The 9,317-nt window shown below is 40.1% G+C and overlaps 1 pseudogene; it reads right to left on the bottom strand.

The window, feature by feature from the left end:
* Nucleotides 1-1,360: 1,360 nt before the first annotated feature.
* LOC143491198 (uncharacterized) lies at nt 1,361-9,116 on the bottom strand (annotated as a pseudogene).
* Between the last annotated feature and the right edge of the window lie 201 nt (nt 9,117-9,317).

The following is a 9,317-nucleotide window of genomic DNA, read 5'->3' as shown; positions in this document are numbered from 1 at the left end:
CCGGCGAGAAGCGGCAGCCAATTGCGCACAGCGTACTCTCAACCGGGATCCACAGCCCCCTGGGGGACTGAATGGGGTGCAGGGTGCAGCGTACTCTCAACCGGGATCCACAGCCCCCTGGGGGACTGAATGGAGGGGGGAGAGGACAGACCCTAGTGGCAGAGCACCATCCACCACTGGGCATACAAGCACACACACATTCATGCACACACACTCAGACAACTGCTTTTTAATGGACATGAAGAAACAGGCACACAGTCAGGGAGAATTTTGTCAGGGAATGCCAATTTACCTAATCTCCATGTTTTTAGACTGTGGGAGGAAACCGGAGACCCCGGAGGAAACCCACGCACACACGGGGAGAACATGGAAACTCCACTCAGATAGGGACTTGAACCCAAGACCCCAGTGCTGAGAGGCAAACGTGCTAACCACCAAGCCACCGTGTTGCCCATGACACAAACGATTTTGGGACATTTAAAATGGATTCTGAATCGTATTAAATGGGAATCAATTTTTTATATGTGAATGTTAACCCCAGAGACATGAAATACATGCTTACAAAAATGAGTTCCAATGAGGCTACATGGCACTTAATGAAAAACAAGTATGCAGTAGGCATGGTGGTGGTAACTCAAAATGTTTTTGAAACTTAAAACAAAAGTTACATTTCACTTGTGGCTTAATTAAACAAAAGAACACCATGTCCCTGAATGTGTTATGGTGTTTTATTTTTAACAATCAAACCCTCTGAGAGAGTATTTTTATTAACTGGATATCTTTTTTTTATTAAGATATTATTATTTAAACATCAAACTCAGTAAACAATCAGCACTTTTTTCCCCTCAAGTTATGTCTGTTAGGCGGGGGCACGCGAGCGCGCATAAACAGTGTTTATTTGCAACGGTACGTGAACGGGCATACACAGCGTAGTGCTGTTTAAACCCAAATGCCAAAACCACAAACAAAATGAAAAACTGAGACCACCGCCAAAACGAATGCAGGAAAAGATACAAAAGAAAACGTCTTCGTAAAGGAAGCACGAAGGAAAACAACAAACAGAAGAAAACAAAATATAGACGTGGAAAAACTCAACGTGTGGTAAGTAGCCTATGAAAATGCAGCGCACAAACAAAAGAAACGCGGAAAGAATCAACGTGCAGTACGTAAATGTGACATTCACAAAGTTTGGTCACATTTGTGTTTATATATATATATATATTTGGTTTCATTTGATGTGTTTGTTTGGTTTAATGCAGTAGATTTTACTAATACAAATTTTATTTTATTTTTTTTACTAATTTTACTACTACTAATTTTACTAGTATTTTACTAATACCCCTAATACTAATAGTCAGTGTCAGTTGGGCAGGAGGTCTACGCGGGAGAGGAGGCCAGCTCAGAGATTTACTTATCCCAATTTAGGTCAGCCAGAACTCAGACCATACACTTCTTTAGTGAGCTTCTCTTGTTTTTGGTCTCGAGCACCTATGTAACGGACATTCAGTCAGCAATATTCAAGTGTCATTTACTTAGTATATGAAATACTCTGTGTGAGACTAGTAATATTTTCTCGTTCAAAATGTGAGTTAATGATGCTGTAATGTTTTGGAAAACCGACGTGCCTAAAATGAGACGATGGTACAACTCCGGTAGGCATACATTCAGCGTAGTGTAACGAATAAGAGCTAAGGTATCAGGAAAGCTACAGTTATCGTTGTGTTTGTTTGATAAATGTGTCTGGCTTTGTGATTTTATGTTTGTTTCAAACTGAATGGAAGTTTGTACTGGGACTAAACCCAGAAAAGGAATTTATTGAGAGAGAACATTTTTAAATAAAGAGACCAGAGAGGCGTTCGTGAAACAAGCCGTGTTGTCTGTCGTCATCCTTTTTAACCCTGTTTTTCAGGAATATAATCAGCCATACGGGTCTCCACGCTTGGGACTTGTAACATAAACAACAAAAGAAAATGAAACCAAGAATAAAAAGAAACGCAGAATAAATCAACGTGAGGTAAGTTTACAAAGGGAAACAAAAACCATCGGGGGAAGAACCGGCTCGCCAATCTAAACGGCAAAAAATAGAACTTCCCTAAACGATCGGAGAGTAAAACTGGAGAGAAAATACAGTGGGGGAAAAACTTGAGAAGACCCAAAAGGGTGCAGAAGTGAACACACTTGAAAACAGTGAAAGCGGAGAGAGACGACAAAAACCATGGAATGCTTTACCAGAGAGTGTTACCGGCTGACTGCTTGAGAGAAAACAACTCAGCAAAGAGACACTGCAGCGAGCCTCCCTAAGAAGGGAGCAAGACAGCTGAGAGTCATCTTCGCTGATTGCGTTTGCGTGAAGTAGATCGCGAGCTCTCTCTGGTGGTCATAGGCGGGGCAGTGCTGGGGCCTGCCCTGACAATGTCATGCATACCACTCAACTGTTTTAATAGCAAAATTGTGAATAAACCCAATTTTTTATTTTGTTCTGAATAGTTTGACTATGCCAATTAATCAGTTATATAAATCAACTCGCATTACACATTTGTTACACCCCTACTGATGATGGTGACTGCTGCATGGCCATAGGACTCTTTTCACTACTCCCCAATGAACTTTTTCCACTCTGACAGCTTTTTTGTAGGATGAAGTTACATCCCTATCATGAATGGCATCCTGCAGAACTTCTGTTTGCAGTATTGACAGGAGTGTTGCGATGCACTTTGGATAGGTCAGATGAAATGTGTAGTAGTATGCTAAAAGATAGAGCACACCTGTGTCTGTTTTCTTTTGGAAGGGTTGTCACAGGTGTAGACCCAATGGCCAGCATGCAGTTGCCATCACAAATGATCAGAACTGGACTGAAGACTAGTCTTCTCTGAAGGTAGGGGTTTGGGTTTTCTGTGGGCTGTAACAGGGTTCTTGCAGGTTTCAGTGAGTTAAATTTAAGACTTTTTTAAGACCTTTTAAGACCATTCTCAGTGAAATTTAAGACCAACACAACATATTACCACAAACAATCCAATGATCCCAGAAACTCTTAAAACATTTACTTTTGATTAATTTAGTTACAGGATTACATTAATTCAATATTAAAACAGATAATCAAAATAGTAACATTCTCAACCCAAGCAACCTTACCAACACAACACTAGCATATCTACATATAACCTCACCCTACATATCTCTGAGTTCTTCCTTTTCAGTACCAATCTCAGTTTCAAGGATTCTGACTTGGGCAAGCTTTTCTTTGTATGCCCTTCTCAGGGCATTTGACTTGGAAAGGAGCTGAGCCATCTTGGATCCAGTCTTGCCCTCAGCTTCTTCTGCAAGAGAATTTGCCACTCTAGCAAGACAGGTGGACACGTCTTCCAAGCTTCTCTTCCTTTTCTTAAGGTCCTCTAAAGACTGCTCAGTCAGCTCTCTTTTCTGGCTCTGGGATTCCTTTTCTTTCCTGATTCATTCCTGATCCAGAAAGAGTCAGTATTTTGACCGTGCTGCACCCACAGATGCTAAGAGTTCCTTGGTGAGGGGAACCTGTGACACCTCCATGCATTGTGACAGTCACATATGAGTCTGTGTGTGCCAGTTGTGTCCTCTTGCATCTTTTCTGCCTCCACCTCCTTGATGGAAAATAAGAAATAAAAAGATAGACGTACACCATCAAATTAAATAATCATACACACATTATACATTTAACAACATGTAGACTCAGCCTATCTTCAAGTATGTCTAAGGCATGGTTTGACCAAAATCCTCACACCCTGCAGCTGATAAAATTTATTAAATGTTACATTTTGGTTAAATTACTGAAATAAATGAAATTATAAAATTAACTAATTAAATAAAGGCTCAGAATTTTCGTTCCCCAGGCCATCCGTATCTTAAAACACACAAAACTTTTTTAACCCCCTACCTTCTTTTCTATTTATTATCCCGATGAAACCAACTTACTTTGTCTAGCCATGCTGAATATGAATTTGAATGTTAACATTGAAAACGTTGGGACACACTACCTGTTTTTACCCTATGTATATATGCCCACTAAAAGGCAATACATCAGTACAATGTAAATAAAACCATGTGCAATCCATGAAACAGAGCATGGGACAATGGAACATGTTTCAAAACATGACATAACCCATCTACAGGGCATAGTTTTTTTTTTTTTTTTTTTACATTTTACATGATTTAACACAGTAAATATATTTTTATTTCCTCTAGCTGGGATTTAGCATGCATTGAAACATTTCTCTAACTCAACAGTACATGGTTCTGAGATGTTTTTGTATTGTAGCCTAATTGTATAAAATGGTTAACACATTGAAAAGAAGACTGTGGAGCATAAGTAAGGATCACTTACTTTGATAAGTTTTGGTAGATCCTGCGCTGTTTCATGGCCCATGAAATGAGAGCCCATGTACCTCGATTGCACATATCCATTGCTCCAGAACCGAACATGAAGATCCAGCTGTTTGGATTTTGTGGTTGAATTAAAGCTTTCATCGAACATTAACACATACGGCCCGGTAAGAGCGTATCAACTCTCTCTTGATGAAGTCTGCCAAGCCAAATCTAGCTATATATGCTATTTGTTTAGTCCACACGAAAACTTTTTCGCGATATTCGAACCAGGGAACATTGCCGTCACTCTATCCTAATGTAGCCCGAATATCATTAGCCGAAGCACTAGTGATACTGCGGTGGAGTCCGGCGGGACCCGGCACTGACGATAGCGAAGACGGCGGTGATGAGGCACAAAATTGCGTGAAGGCTTTTCGTGACAAGGGCCGTTTCCTGCCTGCGGTTATTATGGGTTTTGTAGTTTAATTAACACGTACCAACACCTGTAGCCCCGCACAAACACAGACAACACAGAACTGACTTCCGGACGTTTCGATTAAACTACACTTTTCTAAAATTAACTAAGGTAAAATTTTAAGACCTGACTAAATTAAATTTAAGACCTTGGATGAAAATCTGGCTGTTTTTAAAGTCTTTTAAGGCCTTAAATTTAAAGTTTTTAATTTCAGACATTTTAAGACTTTTTAAGACCCCGCGGGAACCCTGTGTAACAAAATCAATGAGTATGGAATAATACTGTCTGAAACATGCATGTATATTTGAATCTGAATTTGGTTTCGAATAGTTATGAAGTTTATCATACAATTTGCAATCAAACTAGGAGATGCAAACCTTGGTGTTGAAATGGAATGGTGAATTCACCATTACACAAGATAGAGAACACAACCTTGGCCATCAACACAAAAAACTAGAGTTCAATTCACTACTCATGCAAGACAACCTTTATTTTATCAAAAGCACACCACAAGCAAAAACTTATTCCAGAAGGCCTTCCCTAACTGAATCGTGTCTAATAGTTCATATAATTTTCACATATGAGGCCTTAGGCATTTCTTTCAGATGTCTTACCTCAAGAACATGCACAATTGACTCGCATGTCCCAACTTCTTGGGTAGGGCCACAGGCGATAGGAACATCTCAAGCAGAGCCTTCATCATGGCTATAGATTGTCACTGTTCCAGACATAAGCACATTAATTATTTAATATATTTTTGTGTTGAGTGCTTGCTTTTCTTTGCACAAAAAGTTGGATCTAACTCAATGGGAGTGCAGGGTGGTGTGTACACTGCAAAAAATACCCTCTAAAAATATCCCCTCTTCTGTTGGCTAAAGAAAAAAAGGACTACTGAGACACCATGTTGCGTTTCTCCTCCAAAGGCAACCAGATTAGTTTAAGAAAAGTGTACACAAAACACAAGGGTTTTCTTAGTCTATAACATGCAAAGATTATTTTGTACAGCAAGCCATCTCTCCAGGGGTAAGCCAGGCCAAAATAACAAACAAACCAAAGAAAAGCCCACTCCCAAGTACAAAACTGGCTACAAGTACAAAACAACCAAAGAACAGGCGACTACACTTACTCCCTAACCCACACAAAAACAGGAGAAACAAGACATATACTCCAAAAAAAAACGGCACTTACCCCCTTCTGGCAATATACAATAAACTACGACACATAGTCCAACCCTAAGCCACACACAGAACACTCTGGGTACAAAAGTTACACAATTTGCAAACAAACACAAAGAGCACAAAGAAATTATTAGCTGTGAAGACAGTCAAATGCGTGTTTTCCACTACGCCGGTTTAAAAAGTATTAGCGGCTCGCTAGGCTTGTAAACTAACCGCGCACCACGAAAATGTAGCAGTGTGTCGCCCCGTTTGTGCCGGTGAGCCCGCGGACCGGCTGGGGAGCCGCATGAAACCAGGCAAAGAGCCGCAGGTTGGCCACCCCTGCTTTAGGTTGAAAAATGCCCTCCAAAAAATGTCAGATATGCCTGCCAATGAAATAATTGACAAGAATAACTTGTAGTCATTCTCTACATACTTTGGGCAATGACAGATACTGCAACTGTAATGGTTTAAAACTTACTTCCAGTTTGTATTTGTTCATTTTTATGATTTTGATGATGTTAATTTTAGTTAATTAGTAATTAGTTATGTTTATCAATTTATTAATGTTTCCTGTAGAAATTGGTCTGTATTTGTATTTTGGCAGGCAATCCTGTCCTCTGACCAAAATAATGCTGCAGAAATTTCAGTATCAATTTTCAAATGTAAATTCTATTATTTTTAGAAACAGAGATGCTTAAAAAGGCCAGAAGAAATTGTCAAAATGCTAAGTGAAAGCCCTTGCACACATACATTGCCTAATTTCCTTTTGGATCAATAAAGTATCTATCTGTATATTAACTGATAACAATATGAACAAGCTCTGACCTGAAGGACATGGAGCAATGCCTCACTGGCATGTCCCAGCTTCTTGGGTGGCGCAGTTGGTGAAGGGAAGAGTGTGGGGAGTGCCACCAAAATTGTCACCATGAACAGCGCTATTATTCCAGTTTTATTTAATCAGCACCATCATACACAATCATATTCATATTTATGTCTCTGAAAACAGCTACATGGTGTATTAAAGATGGCACAATGACTAACCCCTATTCTGGTTCTTCGGTGGCTTTAACACCTCCTTCCAAAGACCATACAACTGAATCATGGAGCAGAAGTCCTCCCATCTCGCCTTTACTTCAGTTATGAATTTGTTGATGTACTTGCACCATAGGTGATGGATGAGCTACGGCGGATCCTGGGTAAGAACATGTTAAAACCCGCACCAGTGCTTACTTTGTAGGAAAGCCATGATAAAAAGTAAATCACTTACATTGTGAAGCTCCTTGAAACATGGATATGCCTCTAGAATATTTGTTGGCCTATCTTCTTCTTTCAGAACATCACTGTCAATGAAGGCTCTTCTTGATTGAAACTCAAGGTCAAGAATTTGGCGGACAGCATCTTGGTTGGGTTTTGGCTTCTTATACAGCTCCTGCAGAGTCTTATAATGCCTGGCCTGTGTTGCTAGACTATCCATGTTGACTAAAGGGGAAAATACAGAATCAGTAACTGGATCCAAATATCAATCTAAATGATGTTTCAGCCAGCAAGCCTAACATTGTTATACATTTATATACATTGATCATGATTATTCTATAGAAAGTCAAATAGATGAATATTGAAAAGTCATGTCCTGCCACAACAGGTCAAAACCTAATCAAGTTTAAATGTAAAAGTAATATATCGAGACATCCCAAACTATCAATGTGATCCAGCCATCATGTCCATCATTATTGCCATAAGTACCTGAACTGTCAGCATTAGAACTGCTCGCTGGTGGCAAAAGAATCGTTGATCCGCCACTTGAATCTGCATCATAATCTTCTCCCTGGTCACTTGGTAAGAACTCGATGTGGTGCCTTTTTTTATGGCCCCTCTCTGGTGTGGGACCCTGCCTCTTTCGAGGGATAAGATCTTGAAATTTAGTGTCATGTATATAATTTCAGAAATCTGAAATGTGAAAAAAAATTAATCACATACATATTTGGCAGGTAAGTCGTTATCCTGTAGCATGGGATAATACTCCTAGTTTTAGCCATGGCAGTAACATTATACTTGGAAGGGTACTGTAACTTCTCTCCTTGTTGACTTGCTCTGAAGATTGAAATCATGCTGGTGACAGTGTTTCTCACCAGCCTGCATCTTGGCTCTTTGGACATGGCAGCTTCTCCCTCTCTACCATTGTGGAACATCTCAAAATAGTGTTTCCGAGCTAGTTCCAGCTCACCATCTGTATAGATCACATACTCCGGAGGACTGGGAAGCTGTAGAGTCTTCTCCAGGGTTTTCTTTAGTTCTAGTTCAAAGTGTTGCACAGAGGAAACAGAACAGGTTTTCTTAGATACAATGAAAAACTTACTTTTCTCCTCGCTAAGAATGCCAAATATGTCCTTAACAAATACCTAAGAATATATATACAAGCACACATATTGATCAAGAAATACACACTTAATAAATATAAGCTACTATAGTAGAGGTTCTTAAATTTACACCAGAGGTTACAATGAATAAATGTACAATGTATAAATTACAGTGGTATGGATAGTGTTGTGCCTGGACAGAAACAAGATTATCTGCAGCAGAAATCAGTGGTAAAGTGCAATAGTGCGAGTGTAGACGTGCTACAGTAAAGTGACAGTGGGGTGTAAATATGGAGCAGTATGCAGGTTATTCCTGAGGAAAGGTATTTATCAGTGGAATTAAACATCACACTACTGTACCCATGTCTGTACTGTCTGAAGTGTGAAGTCATTTCTGATTAAGAACTGATTGCGGTGGGGAAGAAGGAGTTCTTTAATCTGGAGGTCTTGCACGTCATGCTACTGTACCTCCGGCGTGAGGGCAGAGGTTTGAACAGTCCATGCTGGGGGTGGGTGGGGTCTTTGATGATAGCCGCAGCTTTCCTTCAGGACTCTGTGGTTGTAGATGCTCTGCAAACAGGGCAGTGGAGAATTGGTGATCTCTGCAGTATTCACCACTCTCTGTAGGCATTTGCGGTCCATCGCGGTCAGGCTGCCGTACCACACAGTGATGCTGGTCAGGAGGCTCTCAATGACGCAATTGTAGAAGTTGGTGAGGATCACAATGGGTGTAGACCCATTACTGCAGATTACAGCAGTGTCATGTCGCAATATTTCTGCTGTTAGCATGTTAGATTCAGGTAAATTGGACTGCATAGCAGGAGCAAGTACCGATCTAACAGTTTTATCATTTATGTAAAATGTGTGTGTGCATTTTACCTGGTCCAAAATGGTTATAGTCCCATGAGCCATAAGCCATAAATCGATGAATTTAAAGTCAGGATATAAGCTTTTGTTTCCACAACATGGATAAGCGACAGAACTTGTCAG

The sequence above is a fragment of the Brachyhypopomus gauderio genome, unplaced genomic scaffold, assembly GCF_052324685.1.
Source record: "Brachyhypopomus gauderio isolate BG-103 unplaced genomic scaffold, BGAUD_0.2 sc72, whole genome shotgun sequence".
NCBI lineage: Eukaryota > Metazoa > Chordata > Actinopteri > Gymnotiformes > Hypopomidae > Brachyhypopomus > Brachyhypopomus gauderio.
The sequence above is the reverse complement of the archived record's forward strand: the minus strand, read 5'-3'. Positions and strand labels throughout refer to the sequence as shown.